At 42.3% G+C, this 24,093-nt stretch overlaps 1 protein-coding gene across 2 annotated transcripts in view; it reads left to right on the top strand.

Moving 5' to 3' along the window:
- Nucleotides 1-24,093, top strand: part of LOC142565794 (neuropeptide F receptor-like) — a 717,880-nt gene that overhangs the window by 359,364 nt on the left and 334,423 nt on the right. For both annotated transcript variants that reach the window (XM_075676329.1, XM_075676328.1), the window contains exon 2: nt 14,189-14,258. The gene's annotated coding sequence lies outside the window, so the exon portion shown is untranslated. The remainder of the gene's footprint in view (nt 1-14,188; nt 14,259-24,093) is intronic.

Below are 24,093 nucleotides of genomic sequence, written 5' to 3'. Positions count from 1 at the left end.
AATATGGATGAGATAGTTCAAGTGGCTGAGGAGTTCTATAGAGATTTATACAGTACCAGTGGTACCCACGACGATAGTGGAAGAGAGAATAGCCAAGAGGAATTCGAAATCCCACAGGTAACGCCAGACGAAGTAAAGAAAGCCTTAGGAGCTATGCAAAGGGGGAAGGCGGCTGGGGAGGATCAGGTAACAGCAGATTTGTTGAAGGATGGTGGTCAGATTGTTCTAGAGAAACTGGCCACCCTGTATACGCAATGCCTCATAACCTCGAGCGTACCGGAATCTTGGAAGAACGCTAACATAATCCTAATCCATAAGAAAGGGGACGCCAAAGACTTGAAAAATTATAGACCGATCAGCTTACTGTCCGTTGCCTACAAAGTATTTACTAAGGTAATCGCAAATAGAATCAGGAACACCTTAGACTTCTGTCAACCAAAGGACCAGGTAGGATTCCGTAAAGGCTACTCAACAATAGACCATATTCACACTGTCAATCAAGTGATAGAGAAATGTGCAGAATATAACCAACCCTTATATATAGCTTTCATTGATTACGAGAAAGCGTTCGATTCAGTCGAAACCTCAGCAGTCATGGAGGCATTACGGAATCAGGGTGTAGATGAGCCATATGTAAACATACTGGAAGATATCTATAGCGGCTCCACAGCCACCGTAGTCCTCCACAAAGAAAGTAACAAAATCCCTATAAAGAAAGGCGTCAGACAGGGAGATACGATATCTCCAATGCTATTCACAGCATGTTTACAGGAGGTATTCAGAGGCCTGGAGTGGGAAGAATTGGGGATAAAAGTTGATGGAGAATACCTTAGCAACTTGCGATTCGCTGATGATATTGCCTTGCTTAGTAACTCAGGAGACCAATTGCAATGCATGCTCACTGACCTGGAGAGGCAAAGCAGAAGGGTGGGTCTGAAAATTAATTTGCAGAAAACTAAAGTATTGTTTAACAGTCTCGGAAGAGAACAGCAGTTTACGATAGGTAGCGAAGCACTGGAAGTGGTAAGGGAATACATCTACTTAGGGCAGGTAGTGACCACGGATCCGGATCATGAGACTGAAATAACCAGAAGAATAAGAATGGGCTGGGGTGCGTTTGGCAGGCATTCTGAAATCATGAAGAGCAGGTTGCCACTATCCCTCAAAAGGAAAGTGTATAACAGGTGTGTGTTACCAGTACTCACATATGGGGCAGAAACCTGGAGGCTTACGAAAAGGGTTCTGCTGAAATTGAGGACGACGCAACGAGCTATGGAAAGAAGAATGATGGGTGTAACGTTAAGGGATAAGAAAAGAGCAGATTGGGTGAGGCAACAAACGCGGGTAAACGACATCTTAGTTGAAATCAAGAAAAAGAAATGGGCATGGGCAGGACATGTAATGAGGAGGGAAGATAACCGATGGTCATTAAGGGTTACGGACTGGATTCCAAGGGAAGGGAAGCGTAGCAGGGGGCGGCAGAAAGTTAGGTGGGCGGATGAAATTAAGATGTTTGCAGGGACAACATGGCCACAATTAGTACATGACCGGGGTAGTTGGAGAAGTATGGGAGAGGCCTTTGCCCTGCAGTGGGCGTAACTAGGCTGATGATGATGATGATGATGTCAGCACCGGCAGAATGCATTTATTGTACACCTTTCTTTTCACTGATAATGGAAAGTTCCAGTCAGAATCTGACAATGTCTGCTGAAAGAGCTCCAACCCATTTTTATTCTTCTGTAGGTTCCTTCTCATGATCAGTATCCCTTGTGAGTAATTGACTTAGGTAAACGTGCAGACTCCTGAGGCTGACTGCTGATCCTGAACTCTTGTTCCCTTGCCCGGCTATTGATAATTATCTTTGTCTTCTGCATACTAATCTTCAGGAGACTCAAGCATGAAATGAAGGCAGAGCTACTCAAGCTAAAAGAACAGATGAAACAAGAAATGAAGGCTTTTCGCGATTCCCTTGAAAGGGATTTGCGGAATGAAATCCGCGAGCTAAAAAACGAACAGATGAATATGGCGCATAGTCTTGAGTTTGCCTTCAGTTCAATGGAGGAGCACAAAAAGAAACTGGAAAGATGTGGTTAAGGGGAGCAGGAATCTTGAAAGTAAGAACGCGGCGCTTCGTGCCGAATGCGAGTGTCTTGAAAGCAAACGCCGGGATCTCGAAACCGGGCTCGTTTTTGGAGAACAGTGCTCGAGCAAGGCAAATCTAGAAATTCAAGGATTACTAAAACAAGAGGATGAATCTGTTGTAACTGTGTCTTAACAGTGACGGTGCCATGTGTGAGCCAATAACGGAAGGCGATATCGAGGCCTGTCATCGAGTGCTGAGTCGAGATGCCGGCAAAAGTAGCATCAGCGTCCAGTTCAAGACACGTGTAAAGCGAGACAGCATTCTAAAGAAGGGAAAGAAAGCTCAATTGCAACCGCGCCGGTGACAGTGTGAGCTGGACCTTTGAGCATAGCCTTTACAATGAATAACGATTGCGTATACGTAAAGTTTGTGTCACCTTTCGCTATTAAATCTAGTTACCCACCTTGCCAGGCAGTTTTACTAATACCCGGTCTCCAGTGAATAAAGATGATGATACTTTATTTAGGCTAGTTTTCATTTAAACTGGATGTTATTATGTTATCTGAAACCTGGTATACAACTGCTACAACTGCTAGTAGCAAGTTGGAGCTACACGGATACGAGAGTTTCTTTCTCAATCGACCAGAAAAAAGTGGAGGTGGTGTTGCTCTTTTTGTGACTAAACAGAAGTAATGTGTTTCGATACATGAATACTGCGTGTCAACAGAAGATAATGAAATACATACAACACTAAATAATAATGAAGCCTTTGCGGTCGTCTGTCGCCCACCAGGAGTAAACTGCATGCGTTTCATAGAATTTTACGAATGTTTCTTGGATTTTATCTGCACGAATCACTTTCACCTGACATGCAGCGGCGATTTCAATATCAATATTCTGGAAGACAGCAACGTCTCCAGGGAATATGATACATTTTTATTATCGGCGTCTGGTTCCAAAACTTCATTACTACACCAACGCACATTACACGTTCCACACTGTCATGCCTTGACCTTATAGTAACAAACGTCGAAACTAATATTTACCCCGCTAATACTACAGCTTCAGACCTGAGCGATCACTGTCCTGTTTACGCACTATATCAAGATTAAAAAGACATTGGGAATGCTGATATAGAAACTTTCACTCTTCAGTTTATTACGGAGAGCAGGCTGTTCGCATTTAAGGGTCAAATAGTGGAGCAAGACTGGTCTTCTGTCTTCGGAAAAACAGACGTCAATGAAGCTTACAATGAATTTGTTAAGGAATCTTTAAAGAGATATGAAATGCACTTCCCTATGAAAGCAATACAACTGCCGAAAAAATAAAAAAAAGCCGTGGGTAATGAAAGAGCACTTGAAAATGATCAGACGTAAAAATTTCATGTATCATTCATTTGTACAGTCGCGTTCTACATTACACTTCAAAGAATTGAAAATTTTCCCAAACCCATTAAATTATATATATATATATATATATATATATATATATATATATATATATATATATATATATATATATATATATAGCAACCAATTAAATTCGAAACTTACGCGTGCACAACGGACTTATTATGAGCAGCTTTTGTGAACTGCTACCCGGCAGCGCCCCAATAGGAATGGCATATAATCAATGATGTTCTTGGCCGTCGGACCAAACCGAGCGTTCCAAACAATATACTTCATGACAGTATTGAATGAAGAGGTAAGACACTTGCAAATAACTTTATTCAACACTTCATTAACGCTGCCATTTCTTCTGCCTACCCCCTTCGCACAGAAACTTCGGGAACAAATGCTAGTATTATTACCACTAGCATTTACTTCCAGCCTATGGAGTGTGTACCAAATTTAATTCCTTAAATATCAGTAAGGCCTTAGACATCACTACCCTACAGTTAGGACCCATTAAGTTCTGCATAACTTTCATTTTCCCTGCTCTTGCCCATATATTCAATTTAACGCTGCAATCGGGCGTCTTTACCAAGCAATAAAGTACGGTAAAGTTTCGGCAATTTTGAAATGCGGTAGTCCTATGAACCAAACAACTATAGGCCAGTTTCGGTGCAGCCTTTGTTGTCGAAGGGCCTCGAGAAAGGTATACACTGTCGTATGGCAAATTTCTTTGATAAATTTGGTGTTATTAATAACGCGAAACATGGATTTAGGAAACAAATATCAACAAAAGCAGCCCTATTGTCGATGAAAGAAAATGTAATAAAAACATAGAAAGGAATATCTATATTCTTACGCTATAGAAAGACTTTAGAAAGGCATTTCACTGCCTCAGCCATAACATGTTATTAGATAAACTGGGGTGTTACGGAATACGTAGTAGCTGCTTATCTGTATTTAAATCTCATCGAAGTGACAGATTCCGGAGCCTGTACGCGAACGGTCACATCTCGTCTTTCGTAATGAACAGATTTCGCGTACCACAAGGAAGCGCACTAGGGCTGCTTTTATTTAATGTATGCGTCAATAATATTGTAAAACTTGATACTAAAGCTCAATTCATTATATAAGTCGATGACAGCACTCTCGTGTTACCTGGAAAAGATATCCACAATTTAACAGTAGAATGTAACGAATTGCTAGAACGATTATCTATCTGGTCTCAGGCAAATCAAATTGAAATTAATGCGATTAAAACTAAGATACTTATTTTTCGCTCCATGAATAAGCTGTTCCACTTAAACAATGCCATCACATTTGAGGGTCAAAAAACAGGAGTAGTTGACAATCATAAAATTTTTGGAGTTTATTTCTCTTCGCACCTATCTTGGGACATGAACGTAAATTATCTCTGTAAAAAGCTTTCTTCCGTGACAGGGGTTGTATGTTGTATCACGATATCGTAATGTACTCCAAACAATGATATCCCAAACAATGCCTGATAGTTCCTCAAAGAGCCCTGCTAGGCTAGCTTCACTTGAGAAGGCTCTGGTGTTAAACGTTGCAAGGGTAAATTTCTATCGGCGGCCTGTCTAGGTCCAGAGATCATTAGCACCGTATGCTGCGTTACAGGTCTGACCGCCGCCTTGGTTAGCGGCTCCGTAGCTGCTGGAGACTGAGGGCCATTGGTTAATCGAATGAGCCATTTGGGAGGGAGAGGCCAAATACTGCACCAGCGAGCCCAATTCCTGTCCTAATTTGGTTGCACCTGGGTTTTGTAACGCCCCACTTGCTCTCAGCGTTTTTGCCGGTGTCAGGCGCCACTCCAAGCCTGGTGATGTAGTGTACTGGGGGCGGTGAATTCGAATTTTCCACCTTGAGAAAAAAAAACGCGAGTATTCAAACTTCTGACTGTGGCAACCGAGCATCCAAGCTAGCTCCGTGAGTTAACCCTGCGGGCTTTCATGCCATCTTATGCCGGAGAGTTCCAGCCCAGAGGATTCTACGTGCCTGAAAATATGCTTGAATTATCCGCGATATATGGGTTTCGCTGATCGCAAGAGGTGGCAGGACATAGTATTTCTCAATGGTTCAAACATTGTGGTTTCGGAGTCTCCCATGCGCATGCGGCCATGAAGGCGGCTATATACATACACTACATGAGTTTGACTAATCTGTGCTCTATTGCTATGCCACGCCATAGTTATTTTTCAGGCTGATGCGTACCTGTTGTGCTTAAACAGAACGATTTATCGAAGTTACTCAGGAGCACCTGAAACTCCGACTTTCCGATTATCGCTGTTGTACCACACTCGATGTCCTCACGTTTTGCGCTGCGAGTATCCGATATAACAGCCTCGTTCAGAGAAAGATTGAGTGCCGTGGAGACATTAGCATCACAAACTGTATTGCCACGCCGGCTATCACATGAAACACACGTCACGATGGTGCTAACAACCTCAGCACAAGCTTCCTAAAGTCCCCCAGGGATGGATAGGTAGGCTAGTTTTTAATGCATTCACAGAAAAAAAGGGCGCCATAAACAGACAGGCCGTAGAAAAGTCCCTAAAGGCCATCGCAGCGCTTTACTGCAAATGTAGTAAAAGCAGCAGATTCGCGTTCTCTTCACACTAAAAAAAGAAAAAAAAACAAGACAAAAGAACTGGCTCGAGCAAAATGTCGAGAACAGAACGACTGTCCTGGTCACACCTTTGCGACGCGGAGATTCGCAATCCAGGTGGCTCTTCAGCGCCCATCTTTTGGTGCAGGGGAAAATTTGTGAAAGGAAAGAGACTTGTCTTTTCATCTGGCTGATGAACGCTTCAAAACGTAGCAAAATTGCTTGGCTGTGCAGAGTTTCTTAGGTGGTGGCTCCATCGTTTTACGAAGCGCACCCGATCGCAGAACTACGGCTATGGAGGCTAAAGGCGAGGAATTTCCTCCGCTTGCCGCTAGGTGTCGCACGAATTGTTGCAATCGTGAAAGCAGTGGAAGGAACTTTAAGAGATAGACAAATACCAGACAGTTGGCGACAAAGTAGAATGAATTTAATTTATAAAGGTAAGAGCGAGAAACATAGAATTCACTCGTATAGACCGTTGACCATTACATCGGTAATATACAGGCTAGCAATGCAGGCAATCAAATTAAAGCTCCAAGTATGGGCAGAGAGTAATGGCATTGTGGGAGAGCTTCAGAATGGCTTCAGAATAGGTAGGCGTTTGGATGATAACTTGTTCGTTCTTACCCAGTGTATTTAAATATCAAAAGTAGATACAGACCGTTGTATGTGGCCTTTATAGACATTACAGGAGCCTATGACAACGCAGGCCGCAACATTTTGTGGGATATTCTGGAAGGGGAAGGTTTAGGTGACGATTGTCTACAGCTGTTGAGAGAGATTTACCTAGAAAATACCGTTTGCGTTGAATGGGAAGGGATGAGGAGCAAGGAGAAAGTTCATATCAACAAGGGGCTGAGGCAGGGGTGCCCTTTATCCCCGCTGCTCTTTACGATGTGCATGGTGAGGATGGAGAGGGCGCTAGAAGGAAGTAATATCGGGTTTAATCTCTCATACAAACAGGCGAGAACAGTAGTAGAGCAGCAGCTGCCAGGTTTATTTTATGCGGACGAGATTGTGTTTCTAGCTAACAAGCAAAGTGATTTGCAACGTCTGGCTAATATCTGTGGACAGGAAGGCAACAATTTAAGTTTTAAATTTAGTGTTAGAAAAACAGGTGTTATGGTATTCAACGAAAACAGTGAACAGACAGTGGAGATACAGGGCCAGGAAATACCTCGGGTAGCAGAATATAAATACCTTGGTATATGAATAAACGAAGGCAATAGATATATGGAAACACAGGAAAGAACAATAGCAGTGAAGAGGAATAGAAATTCAGCCATAATGAAGCACAGAGGGCTATGGGGATACAATAGGTACGAGGCCCTCCAAGGTATGTGGAAAGGTGTAATGGTTCTAGGACTTACTTTTGGAAATGCGGTTCTTTGCTTTAAATCAGGGGTACAATCAGGACTCGACGGGAACCAAAGGTCAGTGGGTCGCCTCGCATTGGGCGCTCACGGGAAGACTACAAATGAAGCTGTGCAGGGTGATATGGGCTGGACTACTTTTGAAGTGAGGGCAGCTCGCAGTAAAAATGAGTATGAAGAACGGCTGAGGAATATGTAAGAAAGTAAATGGGCTGGCAGAGTGTTCAGGTATCTGTACAGGAAAACATTGATTCGCAGTGGAGGAAAAGAACTAGAAAGCTTACCAGCAAGTATGCGGCCTGTAGGGTGGGCAACACAGCAACAAATAAGGTCAAGCGGAAAGTCAGAGAGGCTGAAATAATCTAACGGGTGGCGGCAATGGAAAAGAAACCTGCCCAGAGTAACTATACTTAGGAGGAAAAATAAATCAGGAGAGAAACAATTTATGATAACTCAAAGGGAACCTCACTACTTTTCGAAGCGAGATCAGGATGCCTTAGAACAGGCACCTATAAAGCGAGATATAAGAAGGAAGAAGTATGTGCTTGCTGCGGTAAAGCTAGGGAAACTATGGAGCATGTTTTATTAGAATGTGAAGACGTCTACCCAGAGGTCGATTTAGGCACGACTGGCCTCCTTGAAGCCCCTGGGTTCAGCGGGAGCAGTGGTAAAGTAAACATGTCCGCAATAGGTATTAGTAAGAGGCGATTGGAGGATTGGTGGAAGAAAACTAGGGAAACGACAAAAGACGGAGACATAGAAAAGCACAGTTCGCACTAGGCGATCAGAAAATTTGGGTGTGGTAGTTCATAGTCTTTTTTTTCTTTTTTATTGTTTAACCTAGGTAGGACATTAGGCAGTATAATAGCAAGAGCTTGGTGGGGCAATCCACCGCCCCGTTCCAAAGGGGCCGCTCATAACATCCATCCATCCAGTCATCCATAGCAATTTGTTCGACAATGATATGGATAGGACGAACTCGTACAGGCCAGTTGAAGTAACATCGGTGCTATATAAAATGACAATGCAATGCATAAAATTAAAACTGTCGAAGATGGGTGACAAAAAAAATTATCTACTGGGGTAAATACATAATGGGCTCAGACCAGGTAGAGGCTTAGAGGATACTATGTTTGTACTAACTCAGTGCATGGAGATTTCAGTAGCTCAGAACTGACCTGTATGGATAACATTTCTGAATACTAAGGGCACCTACAACAATGTAGACACGGAATTGTTATGGGATATTTTCAAGCACGAAGGCAGGGATAACGAATTCGTAGAGCTGTTGAGGGAGATATACATATAGAGACAACCGACTACAAATTGTATGGGAAGGCCGAAAATATAATGAAGTGGTGCAATTTCACGAAGGACATTCTCTCTTTCCATTGTTGTTCACGCTTTATGTTAACGACATAGAAAGGCGACTGGAAAACATTGAATTAGAGTTTGATTTATTATTCATGCGTAATGGACAAATGGTGCAACAAAAGGTCGCCGGACTGATGTATACGAATAACATGGCGCAACCAGCGGACAATGCAAGAGATTTACACACACTTGTGAATATATGTGGCAACGCAGCGAAAAATCTAGACCTGAAGTTTAGCACTAAGAAACCATGAATTAGGATTTTCAATGAAAACACGAGTAATTTCGTGCTGTCCATTCAACAAGTCATGCGCCTAGTCATGCCATTATAAATACCTCGGCTTATACATAAAGGAAGGAAAAACTTACTCAAGCACCCACCAAGATAATGTAAAAATAAAGGGGAAGCGCAATGCAGCAATAATGAAACAGAGCACTTTGGGGCCACAATAAATAAGGGAGGCGTGGGATCTGGAAAGGAGTAATGTTGTCAGCGCTAACTTTCGCAAATGCCATTCTGTGCTTAAAATCGGATAACTTGTCGGGGATGAACGTTAACAAAAGATCGGTAGGCCGGTTGGCTTTGGGCAAAACCACAAATGAGGCAGTGCTAGGTGAGATGGGTTGGGCCTCGTTTGATGTCAAAGAAGCGCAGAGTGAATGTTGTTTTGAAAGGTTACTCAGGAACAGGGATCAAAATAAAAGGGCGGCTAAAGTGCGCAATTATCTGTACCTGAAAAGCCTGGACTCGGAATGGAGGAAGAGGTCGAGAAAGGGGACAACCAAGTACAGAGTAATTGAAAGCGTAAATAGACGACCAGGAGTCATTAGTAAGAAAGTGAGAGAAACACTGACAGTTAATTGGATGCATAGAATGGCAACGAAAAAATACCATGGGGATTTACAAGAATATTGCAAAATAAATTGGACCGGAAAATCTGTTCCATAACACGAAGGAAAGTACCTTGCTATTTGAGGCTCGAAGTGGTTGCCTGAGGACAAGGACATACCGGAGCAAATATTCGCAACTAGATCAGGCATGTGTATGCTGCAGAAAAAATCCGGAGACCACTCAGCAAACCGTACTGCAATGCGAAGGAATTTAACCAGGTAACGTAGACCTTCCAGAAGCGCTTGAACTTAAAATGTACATAAGCATCAACCGGTCAGCAATCGAGATAAGTAAGAGACGTTTACCGTATTGGTGGAAAAAAACCTGGGAAGTGATTCATACGACCGGCTCCGTTACAGGCATAGGTAGCGGTACACAGTTTACACAGAAGTTTTAAGGAATAAAAAAAAGATTAAAGACATGTATACAAAAATACTAGAATGAAAAGCATGTATAGCTTACCTGAGTAACTCGAGCAGGCTAGGCGACTATTTGTCACCGCCTCGTTTCGAAGGGGATGAGAATGACTCATAATCATCATTGCAATTATAATAAGAATTGCAAGAGCAAGATGCATTAAGTAAGTTAGCTATTACAGCTTGCTACATGGCAATAATAGAAAGTGCTAATAGGAGAAGTCTATGTAATGCCGACTGATAATCTCACCCCCAAATTCTAAAGTACAATTCGACGTTTGTCAGTCGAGATCACGACGATTATAACAAGCGCAGGTACCTTTAAAATGATAGGTTACTAAAGCAGCACAACAATAAAGGTATATTTGAACAAGTGCGTAATTAATTATACAAGGAATAACATTGATTTATTAATGGCTTTCTTTTTAGCGCAAAGGTCAGGGATGGCCAAAGAGCGCCAGAAGAATAAGAACAATGCAACAAAAGATGAAATATTTACTTGTCATCAACAAAGCGCGCAATAAACATGAACACTTGGATTCATTCTTAATCCATCATGCGAATATTTTATTATTTTTAATGCATAAGTGTAATGCAAATCAGTGATAGTGGAATAGGTGGTGAGTCATCAAAGAAAGGTGAGCTGTGATAAATATACTGATTCCTTATGTTATTTATTTATTCTCTTTTATTCTTGTGTTGCGATTGTGGCACCTCCGATTGCACTAGAATTCAACGCCTTAAAATGCATTGCTCATCTGCTGGTTTAAACGTGGTGCAACTGAAATTTATAATATGCGACTTATTTGTCGCCAGAGAGAGGTAAAATGAATTAAATTCCGGTGTTTTTCCTGCTTCAATATATTATCGCACACGCTATAGTGAGGTACTCCGGACTATTTTTGGCCATCAGCAAATAAACGAATTTTAAAAGAGCAACCTCTCGGTAAGTCGTTAATGTATATTAGGAAGAGTAGTGGCCCTAGGACTGTGCTGTGCGGCAAGCCGGAGATAAATAGGGATAAGTTAGACGAGCATTGGTTAGCGTAAACACACTGCTGACTGTTAGTCAGAAAGTTGCGTATCTATTGGAGAACACAAGGGTTATGATTAAGACGCGATAGTTTTAGGAAGAGCCGTTTATGAGGAACATTGTCGAAAGCCTTTTGGAAATCTAGGAAGAGGGCATCTATGGGTACCTTTTGATCAAGATGTGAGCTGATGTCATTAACGAAGAGAGCTAGTTGAGTCTCGCAGGACATGCCTTTCTGTTGATTAGGATTAAAGAAATTAGCGGTTGTTACATAGTTTACAATATGAGAATGAATTATATGCTGCATAAGTTTGGAACAAACACTGGTGAAGGAAATTGGACGCTAATTGTGACACGATCACGATGATCCTTTTTTTGGTGTTGGGATTATCTTACTTATTTTCCAGTCTTGAGGCACCACTCCAGATGATAATGATTGCTCAAAAGATATGACACAAAAATACACTAGAGATGTGCGCAGTGTTCTTAAGCATTTTGGAATCGATTCCATCGATGTCGGCCGAGGATGTTAACTTGAGGGATTCAATTAGCTTTGCTTTGCTTCGAGGACACCTTTGCTTCGTGTGTTATGTATGGCATGGTTGAGTGGTTTAGGCGAGCACAGTCTGGGAGGTCACTGTTAAGTTTAGAAATGAACACGGAAGAGAAGACAAAATTTAGTACTTCATATACTTTATGGTCGGGAACACGGTTACTGTCGTTATCATATAATAATAATACTTTACGGTTATTTGGGCTAATGTATTTCCAGAATTGTGTGAGATTGTTTTGCAATATGTTAGGGAGTGTTTTTGAGTAGAAGGTTCGTTTAGCTGTTGCGGCCAAAAAATCAAACGCCTTTTCACTGGCGTAATATTTTTCCCAGGCATGAGCGGTATTGGAGTGCTTGTCATTGCGAAATAATATTTTTTTATTGTTTAGTTGTTCTAATGTGTTGTTGAACCATGAGGACGAAGGTCGCTCGTAAAATGATAGTTGGTATGTAAGTCTCAGTGAGTTGGATCATTTTATTTTTAAAAAAGCATCCAGTTGGTGTCCACTGTCCGCTTCGGGAAATCTATAATGTACCAGCCGTAAAACTCGGTTAGCGCGTTATTAATACTGATGTAATCACTTTTATCGTAAAATGTTAATTGCCTTTTTGTTTTTTTGCTCTGCGGTAGTTGCCAGAATAATTCTGCATGCAGTACTGAGTGATCACTTAGTTCTGTTAGATGTGTTACAGAAGAAACACTGTCGGGATGGGATAAGATAAGGTCTAGTATGTCAGAGCACTGTTCGTTTTTTCGCGTTGGGGTAGATACTAGCTGCGTCAAACCAAAGGTGAAGCATGTGTTAAGAAACCTACATTCGAGGTTATTCTTAGACAGTGTTATGTGTTGTTCTGAGTGAGATGAAATGGTCAACAAGGTCATTAATTAGCGAGTTGGTGATTCTTCGCCTTGGAAAGGCAGCGCTAGCTTATGGGACCACGGAGGAAAACGAGCACAGCGATAAATTGACAAGAGGCATACCCCATAAAGAAATGTTCAAGTGTGTAAGCCAGCTGTCAATTAGGTTGAATGGCACAGAATTTAGTTTTCTTAAGTCCTTAGTTTTCTCGAGACTTAAGCATTACCACTCTTCCTCTGCTATGAATCCTTCGTGGCGCTGGGCCAGCGCTTCTGTCGCAGGGGGTCATGCTACGGGCTATTCGAAGAAGATGATGGGGACACTTGTATTTAGCGGGATGCAACCATAAGCGGCTTCTGACTGATCTGAGGACGAAGACGCGTCTTGCTTGATGTTGGCTAGCTGCCTTGTTGGCCAGTGCTTGCTACCCCTTTTAAATAAACCGTCTAAATAGCGTATACGCTGTGCTTCCACGTAACAATATCATTACAGAAACATCACCGTGCTTGTTTCGTGCCAATAAAAGGCTTAGTTTACGATAAAGTTGTGTCTGCAGGGTCCGCATACCTTTATCACAATTCAAATCGCCCGCCCCGAGCGGGGAGTGGTGACGTTGCATACGCCATCACCACCATTTACTGCCGTCAGTGAATAAAACGGTGTCCGACAGACGGCGCTTTTTTTTCAGGGCAGAATGCGAACGCGCAGCAATGTGGTAATCGAGTCAGGCCAGAGCTTTGAATTCGCCACTGCCGCTACTCTTGGTCAAGTGGCATGGAGCATTGGGGCATCCCGCAACATCACATACACGTAAAATTTTCTGCTAGTTGTAGATTATGTGAGACTCGTCACCCAGCAAAGACAGCGCTGCACTACGCGATAACCAAACTACTAAAACGCGAAAGCGCGGGCGACGCAGAGTCGAGCGAAAACGAAATCATTCGACCACCCGCGTCGTTGTCCATGGTAACGTCAATGACTTCTTTTTTTATCGTATGGAACTGGACAAAGAGGTTTCTCTTCCCTCTTATAATGCAATGCGATGATCTTTTTATTACGAGTTGTTGAGTAATAATGACAGAATTATAATAAGTAGTGTCTTCATTCGGCTAGTACTTGAGTGTCCGAGGTGAGTCTCAAACCATGTCCTGCATTTACCTAAAGCTGCTGCTGCCGCGCTTCCTACCTCCATCGTTTCGACAGCGAGTTGTCGAGTTCATCGAATGAGATGTGTTCATGGTTCCTTGTGCGCGCGTTACACAATTATTGTTAATTTAGTCAGTGAGCGAATGTTTGCAAGAATATACGGCCAATAAAACTACTATCCTTACTTTGCATAGCTGTCTGCTCATTTGCTATCGCAATCGATGCTTCGCCTTTCGGGCGAAACTGCAACTTTGCGAAACTGCGAAGGAAGCGCGTGTTTCATTCCACCTGTTGTCACGGGGTTGTCTTGTTTACAGCGTGTATTAGTAAAGTTGGTACTCTAGTTACACATATTAATTAGTTCAGGTAAGTTTTCGTGAGTTCACGAAGCATGTGCACCATGTGCAAGCATGTTATTTTATTCACGTCCTACACCACTTACAGGATATGCCTGCCGACCGCTTGGTTCTCCAAGCACGCTCCTCGACACATCTTCGAAAGCGTCGCCCAAACGGTGAGCGAGCCAAAGGCATGACGTCTTCTGACTTACAGCAGTCTCTGCAATAGTTTTTCGAGTTCAGTTAGCGAAACAATTTGGAGCGGGACAAATATCTTTATGTACTGGAACGGCTGAAGAAGCCTTGTATTTAGCGATACACACTTTCTAAGTTCATTTAGGAGTAAAGAAGGGGTACAGTAAGAGTGCAAGGGAGTTTTTAATGTGCGCTAACTGACGCCGAATTCACGCCTCGTCCCTACCACGGAACCCTGACTTGTTCAATCGCAATATGCAAAACGGATGAAGCAGGCCAAAGTAAAAATTTCTAGGGAAAAAATGAGAAAAAATATTAGTCTATGGTGGGGTTCACTTTATATAGTTCTCATCAAGCAGATTTTGGACCCGCAGTTCAGAACAAGATTGGCAAATACGAAAATATAGAGAAAAAAAGCAGTTTAAGAAAGCTGAGATGAAAGCGCCGTCCAGATTATCAGTGACCGGGGCACAATAGTACCTCTGGGTAACTTATCCATTTCAGAAAAACAGTCCTCGTATGTGCTAGCAAAAATCGTGAAAGCTCCATTAGTGAAGTTTTTAAAAAAGTGCTGCAGGACTGATTTTTATCATTTATTTCCTATGACCGTGGCGCTATACTTTATTGGAATCACCGTATCTACATTCAACAATGTGAAGTTATTGAAGTCCCTTCAAGAATATGAAAACCTAGCGATTTTTGCATTGGCCGATACATTAGTGATCCTTTGTACGCTGTTGTCCTTTTGTTGGGATATTTCGGTTTCAAGCACTTCACTACAACGTTAAGCGTTATGCGGCTTAGCTGAAGGGAGACATCTGAATATTTATTCTTTATGATTTGTTTAGCTTTCAAATGCTATTCCGATCTCTTTCATTATTTTATAGGTTTCTTCGGATTCAAAGAACTGAAGTTCGTCTTACGCTTTTGCCGAGCTTCTAAAAAGGCAGGAGCTCATACATTACTATAAGCCCTTTATGTAATCTTTTGAAGTGCAATTGGGGCTGGAAATATTTTAATCTCCCATTTACCAGCGGTGTCCAATTTTCTGGGACGGGAATTACTCCTAAAAGAGTCGTGAAACGATGTGTTATTACATTTGAATTGCTCTTCTGTTTTCACGCCCACGGTCTTTTACTCCGCAAAACAGTATTAGAAAATCGGAGTTTTACCGTAAAAGCTTGCTCAAAATTGTTCTCACGGGCACGCTACAAAACACGGAGATAAAGTTTGGCATAAAGCAAGCCCGTTGTTAAATGTGGAATGCATTATGTACCCGCGCCAACGACAACGGACGAAGAAAGAAACACACAAGACAAGCGCGGAACTTCACCTCAGATTTAGTCCAGGACAGCCACACATTTATACGTGTATCATAATCACTCTTCAGAATCATCGGACAACCTTCACATGACGTTGACATGTGGGTGTGAGTGGCACAAATTTCTATGTAAATAATTTAACTCTTTTTCACTCAGTCAGACTGAAGAGCTGCTTACGCAGCTGCCAGATTAAATTTTTATACAGTAAACTTCATAGATTCCTCGGCTTAGCTGTGACGCAAACATCTTCAAGACATTTGTGTTGCAGAACCTAGGCGTGCAATTCCGACAGTGGCGACAATGGTCAGCCAGTTGCCACCCCTTCGTCCAAAAGCGCGGGGTATGCATTGGTTCCTGTATTGTCCCTTTATAAGTGACATATTTTTACCATATTTTGACAAGCAAATTGCTGAACGTCTTGACGCAGCCTACTCGGCTAAGATATTCAGGTATGTTGACGATTATGCTATTTTTTAAAGGGGAATCGGAGGGAGGGGGTTCAACTGCAGTGAACTTTGTTCTTGAAATTTTGCGTGAGAGCGCCTTTGGGTTGAGTTTCACTTTTGAGCTGCCTTCGCATGGATGCCTGCAGTTCCTGGACATTTGCATTGTTATTGCTGGATTCCATGCGTGCTGGAGGTATCAGCCCCGCTCAAGAATAGGTATTTTAAACTACCAGTCTGCTCATTCGAAGCTTGTCAAAAGGAGAATGGCAAAAAACTGCCTGCGTGCTGCTCTAGATAAATCCTGCCAGCATGAAATGCAACATAGCGCGTTTTTACAGCTGCAAAGACTGCACAGCGCAGGATTTTACTGCGATATGGTCACCTCGGTGCTAGAAGCCCTTGATAAGAAAGCGCGGGGCCCATCAGAGCTCCGCCCAAGCGTAGAGCCGCAACGCCGAAGACCTGTTGCCATCCCGTACTACCTCCAAATCTCTCACCGCTTCAAAAAGGTGGCTGAAAATGTGAAGTCCCGGTGGTGTTTATGGCACCCAAGAAATTGGCGGGCATGTGCATCATGGCGCACGGAAGGAAGAACAGAAATGAATGTAGTATCAAGCACGTTGACTGGTTCGTCCCAAGCAGAATAGGGGTAGTGCACCAGATGCCCCTCTCGTGTGGCAACAGCTACATAGGGCAGACGGGACGATGTTTCAACGTCAGACTGCAGGAGCAACGCGCAGGGGTAGAAGGATTAGTGGAGGGGGGGGGGAACTGGGTGACCATTGTCGCCACTGTCGTAATTGCACGCCTAGGTTCCGCGACACAAAAGTCTTGAAGATGTTTGCGTCACAACTAAGCCGAGAAATCTATGAAGCTTACTGTATCAAAATGCAATCTGGCAGCTGCGTAAGCAGCTCTTCCGTGTCACTGAGTGAAAAAGAGTTAAATTGTTTACATAGAAATCTGTGCCACTCACGCCCGCATGCCAATGTCGAGTGATGGTTGTCTGATTATTATCAAGTGTGATTATGATACATGTATAAATGTGTGGCTTTCCAGGAGTAAATCTGAGTTGAAGTTCCGCGCTTGTCCTTGTGTGTTTCCTTCTTCGTACGTTTTCGTTTGCGTGGTTACATAATTCATTCCAATATTGACCACCAACTAGCCCGCCTTTCCCTGTTAAAAGTTAAACGTGGTTGTTCGCAAAGCAGCACTAATTCTCAGCGTTATATTAGATGTCACTCAACAATGTTTCGGTGTCAGGCACTCATTCATCGTCATTGACGTCATACCGCAGCCGTTGTCGTCGTTGTGGTCCCCTTGTCGTTGTTATGTGCTCGCCATCGCCATCGTAGAGAGAGGAAATTTTAGTACCTGCTTTATTCAACAGCCAATAATCAATTTTCACTTCTCCGAAAAATAAATGTACACTGCCCCGTGAAACATAGATGAGTTCTTTGTTTTTTCTTTTATGGCAAAAAACAACAAAAATTATGTCTAGTTAAGTGTATTATTCAGTAAATAAATTCTAGATCTCAAGGAAAGCTTATTTATTTATTTATTTATTTGTTTATTTATGTCTTTATTTATTTATTTATTTATTTATTTATTTATTTATTTATTTATTACAATACATTCAAGGCCCAGGGGGCGTTACAGAAGGGAGTGGAATAAAAAAAAGAAAAGTACAGTCATAATGCAGCAGAAAGAAAAGAATATGGTATACAGTAACCAAAAAGCATAGGTTTTCGCGAAATGCAATATCAGATAAATAACAAGGCACATTAGGTAAACACGTAGTTTTGAGCGGCAGTTTTAATTAAACACGTGTCAGAGATATCGGGAACCGAGGTAGGCAGGTGGTTCCAATCTAGTCGTCTTTGGCACAAAAGTGTTAAAGTACGCATTAGTTCGGCAGTATGGAATGCGTACCTTATAGCGATGACCTTTGCGTGGCGATGTGAATGATCGCTCAAAAAGATCCCCTTTTAGCTGACAATTGTGGTAATAAAGCTTGTGATAGGTTAACATTCGCGAGAATTTTCTACCAAGGGAAAGACTAGGCAGGTTCAAAGTACTTTTCATTGCAGTTACGCTAGCAGTGCGGGAGCAGTCGCACAATATAAAACGGATACTTCTATTCTGTACCAATTCTTATTGATTAGTAAAGGTATCGAGGCCCCGGTCCCACACAGAGCATGTGTATTCTAATTTCGACTGCAGTAGGGTTTTGTAGAGTGGTAGCTTTAACGAAACCTGAGCGATAGAAAAGTTATGCTACAAGTGATCGAGCATGTGGTTAGCATTTTTTAACAATATAATTGGCATGCAGTTACCATGAAAGATTAGCAGTTATATGAACCCCTAAATGTTTTTAAGTTGTTGCTTGTTCAAGTACAGAGCCTGAAATATGGTACGCACTAAGATTCGCAATAGGAGACCTGTGTGAAACACCCATAACCTTACATTTTTTTTTAATATCAGCCAAGTGTTACACCAACTAGATACCTTATCTAAATCACATTCACTTATGGGCGAGTCTGACACACAAGTGATTCCTCGGCAAATGACGCCGTTGTTTGCGAAAAGCCTGATTGTGGAGTTATTAGAATTTGGCAATCATTAACATATATTAGGAACAATAACAGCCCTAGCACTGAATCTTGAAGCACGCCTGACGCAACAGAACATGTTGAAGAATCAGCGTTGTTAGCAGTGATTCTATTACACAAAAAACTCTCTATCTATAAAAAAATATTAGGGTAAATATTCGTGTTGCTAAGCGTTAAGCAAAGTAGTTGGTGATTAATAAGCTTTCTGAAAAATCTAAGAATATGATGTCAATGAAAAGTTCCTCGTCTAATGCGTCAGATAAGTGGCGGGTGAAGGAAATTAGCTGCGTCTCACACGAAAATGATTTACGAAAGCTATGCTGATAAGGAAGAGAATGAATGATTTACAAGAAATTCAACCCAGTTAGCATATATGACATGTACAAACATTTTACATCGGATACGCGTTAACGATACGAGCCTGTAATTGGCGGCGCAATGAGCATCACCAGGCTTGAATATTGGTACCAACTTGCCCACCTTCCAGTCCCTGGGCAACTGTCCTAAATCCAAACTACGAAAACAGTACATACAAGTAAATGGAAAAAATAAACATTTGTATTCTCTAAAAATTTTTATTTATGTCGTCAATTCCTGAAGACAAAGAAACCTTGAAATTATTTATAAGCTTGCGCACCAAAACTGTCAATTAAAATTGGGTCAAATAAGTGATTTTGCACTGTGTTAAAACAGGCGACGGAAACACATGATTGCTGAAGAAAAGCTTTAAAAAATAACATCATTGAGCACTTGAAGACACTGTGACGAAGGAACGGCTGCGCCGCTGCCATCGTCAAGAGCTATTGTTTTATGCTTGGGACCAGCAACGATGTCCAAATTTTTTTTGGAGTTAAGTCAAGAATGGTGGGGGGGGGGGGACGGAAGCGTGCTGTGTAACAATACATGTTTCATGTCTTTCAGTGCTTTTTGATAACCTGAAGCTATGACGCGATATAAATCACAGTGATAAGGACAGCCCTTCATTTCGGCTGTGCGAAAAACTCGTTTTTTAAAGCTTAAGATACGTCTTAATGAGGCAGTGAACCATGGGGAACGATGCTTGCCTGATATTACGCGTATTGGTACGTATTTTTGCGCAAGAATGTGAATCTTTTCTTTGAAAAGCTACCAGTTCGTTTCCACAGTACGGTTAGCAAAGTTTGGCATGTACTCATCTAAAAAAATTTCCAGTTCTGCATTTATCGAGGAAAACTCTGGTTTCGAGTAATCTGATAAATTTGTGATTAGGTCGCACACGCGTGTCAGTGTTTTAGGCTAAAAGTGAATGAAGGACTGGTCACTGAGACCCGGCAGACATGTCAATGCATGAACTAGATCAGGAGGTGTAGTTAGAACAAGATCAAGAATATTTGTGTAAGTGTGGTACGGGTTGGTTGAGTGCTGGGTTCATCATCGTGGCTCCCGGCTTGGTCTTGGTCTTTCTGGTCGTGACGGGTAGAAGTTCCGCGGACAGGTTTTGTAGCCTGAGGCCAGCTGGAAGGTGTGGAACGATGTCGGTGCTGTCTTCAAGGTTCAGTCTTGGGTCATGGCTTTGTGGACGCGTCCGGTACATGATTGTACAAGCACCTCCACCAGATGTCATGTAGTGACGGTGAAGAACGACGCAGTGCCAAAACTTATCTACAAACTTAACCCTTTATTGGGCGAACTTGTGCGCAGCAAAAGCAGTAACACCCAAGTGCAACGATAGCGGCGAGCAAAGTCGTCGATCGTCGACAAACCAGATCTGCGGGTCAAGCGCGTCTGCTTTTACACATGATTCAACGGCGTTTGCAGCGTTAACGCGGCAGCCCGCGAGCCTTCTAGAAAATACAACATAAATCGCGTCACGCATACAATCAGATTACCCAAGGGTCAGTGACAACAGAGAACGGATAGAACCATGGATAACGTTCGAGAAACTACCGATACGCGCAGGCGCGTCCTGTGCCGAGCGATAACATTTAACATTTGTTAGCCGGTGAAATGCTGCCACCGGAGAAAGATAAACCAGTAGAGGTTTCAATATGGCGCGAGCGAGCTGAGGAAGTGCCTTGACGATAACAGCTCGACGATGGCGTAACAAAATGGACTGGCACCGCAAACCCAGTTTATATTCTGCAACTTCGATCGCAGGAGCGCACAATTAACACATCGCTTTCATTTTGATGGATCTTTTAGAGAGTTGCTACATTTTGTTGCTTTACAAATTGAATAAGTTGGCCGTATAGTTTTCTTGTACGGCCACAGGAAAACTGAACCGAATCGAAAACTTTCATAATACTTACGTGGCTAGCAAAACAAAACAAGAAATGAGAATTGCGCATATCTATATAGGTTCTCATTAGCGGAGATTAGGGGTCACAGAGTATAGAAGTGGCCGCCTGGTAGGTGCAAGCTTGTGGGCGAGGGAATGTGATGTAGCGCTGAAACATATCTAACAGGAAAACATTACAATATGTTCGCAAAAATGTGTGCGGGCCAGAACTCATTTCATTTCGGCAGTTCACGTGCTGTTCTTCGCTTGTAAAGTTGACCACATTGCACTTCCTTTTTCTCATTGTTTGTTTAGGCAATTATGCGAGGTCTAGAGGATATCAAAACTACGTTGTAAATTCGGTTTCTGTATTAACGCGGGCGAAGGCTATTGAATGCTTGACCTGTAAAAGAAATGTGCACCCTAGGCAAGTACGAATAATGCGAATATTCCTGTGGCATGGAACCTAAATTTGTATATAAGCGAAGAAGCACGAAAGAAAACAGAATTTGCTGACGGAGTAGACACCGTCTGACTTTCCTTGTAAGGCAACCTACTGGCGATTTCTTCTGCGTTACTGGACCATGCCAAAGCATTTCAGAAATGCTACTTTTTATCGAGATTACAAAACAAATCAAGCTTTAACATATTGCCGAAGAATAGCGGCAAGACGCAAACAAGTCCAATAAAAAGAAAACGTAACATTCCACCATGCGAGCATCTTGAAGAAAAAAAGAGAGTACGCATGTGCATCGGTAAAATTCTCTCTAGCGAAATACGATTACCGTGGAAGGTAAGCAAAGATTCACCTCTGCCGCCGTTGTATTCTTTATTTGGGCGCATTTGTAGAAGTCTGTTCATGGTGGCTCTTGCTTATTCAATTTCCACTGCGCGTTCGCGCAGATTGTGTATTTTTGCTGCGGAAAGGTTTGCGCGCTGCCCGAGCAATCAGACTCTAATGTTATGTATATTCTGCGCCGTAAAATAATGCACACTTGTTTACCAGACCTTCCGCACTTATTAGAACTAATGTTACATAAAATGGCGCTCGTAAGTTGGTCATTTTGTTTTTTCTGTTTTTTCGCGCATGGATTTTGCACCATTTCTGGGTGGATGAAAACGGCTTTTGAGCTTCGCTAATTTCACATAATGCGTGGCTTAACCTAGACAGTAACTTGCTGCTGCCATCCACAATTATCATCATTACCATTTACGTTCGGTGTAAGACAAAGCACTTATTATAAGGCCTAAAACTAGGGCCACCTTCCTCACTTAATCTTTTTACATAATCTCTTTCCTAATCTGTTACTCTAGGTGACAGCGGTCAGCTTTTCTAACCATCGCACACAGTGCTAGAACGTCACCAAAGCGTATTCATCTCTTCGTTTCAGTATGCAGCTGCTACTTTCCTTCTTTTCCATTAAAGTCCTGCCTGCAATTTTTCTTCCCACCCCTCCTTGCACTGTCCGCAAATTTTGTAGTCTCTTAATTTTATTTTGCATTTCCTGCACGGCCATGAGATGCTTGTCCTTTCCTTCAGTCTTCATATTAAGTTCAGCGACTTCTTTTCTAATGGTGTTCTTCTGGTCATCAGATTCTTTCTCATTATCCAAGATTTGTTGTAACAATTCAACAGTGTTCGGGCCCGGGTTTTCCTCTGGTATTCATAGTATTAACGCCGAGCAACAGTCCACCACAATAGACCAACACATCCGAGGGTACGGCACGACAATAAAGACTCTGTTGTCGCTTTTGCAGCAAGCTGCATAAATTTGAACACCAAACTGCAAAGGTAGGAGCAGTGGTTTAGCCATCCCGCCAGCTTCAGAAGTGCTGTGCCCTTTGATTATTGATGAAATGGACGTAATTCATGGTTAAATAACCCTTTCCAAAGCCAGCCTGCTCAATAAATTCACTAAAGTAAACTTTAGCCCTGTATCTGTTGAAAATTATGTTATGGAATATTTTGTATTAAACCGAAAAGAAGCTAACGGGTTTATAAATCTTCAATTCTTTAACTTCTCTCTTGCTTTCGATTACTATTATGCCGCGATTCTTCCAAGTATCTTGTACATTTGAAAGCATGAGGTATTACGCGCATATGAGGGGCCACAAGGTTTACGAGTGCAATATCCCCGCCATATTTTATCAGATTAACCAATAAGCCATATTCGATCTCCTACCGTTTTTCTCCTTCCAGTATCTCACAGAAGCCTTCTATCGAGTGGTAGCGTGGTACAGAGGTTAGGTACCGGTTTCTTGTATTCGGTACCTTTATTTCGAATCTTTGCACAGGCCACTGCATTTTTCAGGCTTCCAATGGCGCCTGAGTCCGGAAAAAAAATTCGCCGTATGCCAGTTGGGGCTGCACTAACGTTGGTGTAGTTTAATCAAGTTAGTAGGCCGAAAGAGAAGGCAGGCGCTGTGCCCCTCTCGGTGGCAGTTGTCAGCTTGCTCCCTCCCTGTTTCCTTTATGTGCTTGTATTTCCATTACAAATAATAATAATAATAATAATAATAATAATAGCCCTTACAAGTAAGGTATACCTTCCTTATGAAGCTTACAATTAACATGTCGACCACTTACCCGCAATTCGCCCTTTGTAGCCGGTCGGTATTCTTTTCTTTCGTTACTTCGCTGCAAAGGGTATTCTTCAAAATGGTTCTGGTTTGCATTTTCGAAGACCATGCGAAAGTATTTGTACACTGTATATGAAAAACTACAGTCATCTGAAATGCTATCGTAAGCACCTCACCAATTCTTTCTGGCCTGTATGCTTCATGGAATCGAGACACAATTCTTAGCATTTGCCCCTTAGATGTCACGTGTCATCATCAAGATAGATTACCCGCCGTGATTGCTTAGTGGCTACGGTTCTGGGCTGCTGAGCACGAGGTCATGGGATTGAATCCCGGCCACGGCGGCCACATTTCGACGGGGGCGAAATGTGAAAACACCCGTGTACTTAGATTTAGGTACACGTTAAAGAATTTTCGGAGTCTTCCACTACGGCGTGCCTCATAATCAGAAAGTGGTTTTGGCACGTAAAACCCCATAATTTAATTAATAAATATAGAGCTCCTCGTACAGGCACAAGCGAAGCGAATTGAGAGCTTACATCAAGTATGAGACATCTAAAGACTTCAGGGTTGCGCTACCAACCACATATCTCAAGTTT

Source organism: Dermacentor variabilis, unplaced genomic scaffold (assembly GCF_050947875.1).
Source record: "Dermacentor variabilis isolate Ectoservices unplaced genomic scaffold, ASM5094787v1 scaffold_12, whole genome shotgun sequence".
In the NCBI taxonomy this organism is placed as follows: domain Eukaryota; kingdom Metazoa; phylum Arthropoda; class Arachnida; order Ixodida; family Ixodidae; genus Dermacentor; species Dermacentor variabilis.
Note: the sequence above shows the minus strand (reverse complement) of the source record. Positions and strands in the feature narration are given on the sequence as shown.